Here is a 2,304-nt window from a genome sequence, read left to right on the forward strand (position 1 = left end):
CCCATGTCTTCATTATAGTGCATTTATTTTGTTACATAAATCACATCTATATCATAATTTAACAACACTTTCACTGTTAAATGTGATCTAACAGAGGTAAATGACCACCATTAAACATAAATATTGTTTATATCATTGAAATTGAGATGAAGATAATATTGACTATTTCTGCATGGATTTTTGTTTCTGTATTGCTTCAAATTCACAATAATGTCCTGAGATTATTTGACCCAGGCTAACGGTTTCACAGGTGCTAGTAAGTAAGCAGAACACAAGGGTTAAAACTGAAGCCAGGGACACATTTCCATCCTTTTCCATCTTATGTATCCCTATATGAGGCTGCATTGTTTCAGGCATGAGACCTTTCCCTGAAAGTATAAAAGTTAACTTAGCGGCAAAGCTTACTTTGTGTTGCGATTAACAGGCTGTACGTTGCACAGATGCAGACGGTAAGAAGTCTCCACAGAGATATGAATCCGCTGAACCTCCACAAATGAGTTGACCACAGCAAATGTGAGACATTGACAAATGACCCCTTGTCTTTCTATTTTTAAAAACCCAAACTCAAGTCAACCAATTTTCCTCAAGGGCTCTCACAGCAACTGTGCGTATGTCTGTTTTTGTGTGTACCCTCCTGCGAAGCACCAACCAACCAATAGTATTTCTTCAAGACTAGCTCTGCTGTGTGAACTGTTTGTATAGTAATACCAGGTCAATTACTGCTGGGAAATAATGTGTGTGTGTGTGTATATGTATGTGTGTGTGTGTGTGTGTGAGAGAGAGAGAAACAGAGAGAGAGAGATCATGAGAGGTGGCCTGAGATAACTATTCATGAGGATAATGATGCTTCTTGCTCCTACTTATCCCTAGCAGGAAAAACATGAGTGTTTGTTTAGGGCTTTAAAATCCTCTCTCTGCGCATACAGTACTGTACAAAAGTCAGAGCCCACCCTTTCTTTTATTTAATGCCCAGTGAAAACAGCCAGTAAGTGCAAGTTATTCATTTTTCAGTGCCAGAAAAGAATGCAGCAATAATGCACCAAACATTCCATTCTTTTTGGGAGACTTGATTTGAGTTTTCTGAAGAAATCTGCAGGGATGTTCCGTGCTTGTTAAGTTAAGTCTTAGAAGTCCAGGGGGTATTGCATGATATGTTCAGAATTGTTTGTATTTATTAGCATTCATGATGCCTTCAATCAAAACCAAATCAACAACTCCAGATGTTGTCACACAACCACTAACTTGCGCTGATCCTCCACCATACTTGACTGATGGTTGTAAACATGGTTCCGAGAGTCTTTAATTGCGTCAGTGGTGCACATTCTGTTACATTACATTACATTCATTTGGCAGACGCTTTTATCCAAAGCGACGTACAAAAAGTGCATTTTCATGATCGTAGACAACTGCTGAACACGGGTTCAGTAAGGTACAATTACTTATTTTGTACAGCTATTTCTAGCCGAGAACAATGAACACTATCCTGGTCTAACATCTGCAAAGCCAAACTAGGCAGAAGAATAAGCTACAGTATTAGGACAAATACAATTTACCAAGAAGTGCAGGGATGGGGCAACATGTAACAAGTGACAGGGAAAAAGGGTTTTTTTTATTTTATTTTTTTTATTTTTTTAAATACAGCGTGGTGGTGGTTATTCTAGGTATAGTCTGAAGAGATGAGTCTTCAGGCCACGGCGGAAGATGGATAGTGAGGGGGAGGTTCGGAGAGGGACGGGGAGTTCGTTCCACCACTGGGGAGCTAGGGTGGAGAAGCTCTGTGATCCCTTTGGGCGGGTGGGAGGGGTTACAAGACGCCCTGCTGCCGCAGAGCGGAGTGGTCGAGCAGGCACATAGAATTGAGTCATGTCCTGCAAGTAGATGGGGGCTGTCCTGTTGGCAGCAGTGTAGGCAAGGGTCAGGGCTTTGAATCGGATCCTGGCAGCGACCGGTAGCCAGTGAAGTGATCGCAGCAGAGGAGTGACGTGGGAGAATTTCTGTCTTTTCTTACATCTGAAAATAGCATCTAGGCATACAATCCAGGGTTCCACTGCCTGCAGAGTTTATCTCTGAAGGGACACCAGAACATAAAGCTATTTATGGGGTGTCAGGTTCCAGTTTGGCCACAGATCGCCATAAGGGTCAGGGTTTTCTTTTTCCCATTTTAAGTTTGAATGCCAATCCGTGACATTCAACTGAAATCATCAACTGAAAGTCCTATTGTCAGTGTAGTACTGGTTTCCGAGGTCTGCCGCATCACAACAAAAAGGAGGAGTAAATTTTCAGCTTTGCAGAAGTATTTAATAG

The sequence above is a fragment of the Anguilla rostrata genome, chromosome 2, assembly GCF_018555375.3.
Source record: "Anguilla rostrata isolate EN2019 chromosome 2, ASM1855537v3, whole genome shotgun sequence".
Classification (NCBI taxonomy): domain Eukaryota; kingdom Metazoa; phylum Chordata; class Actinopteri; order Anguilliformes; family Anguillidae; genus Anguilla; species Anguilla rostrata.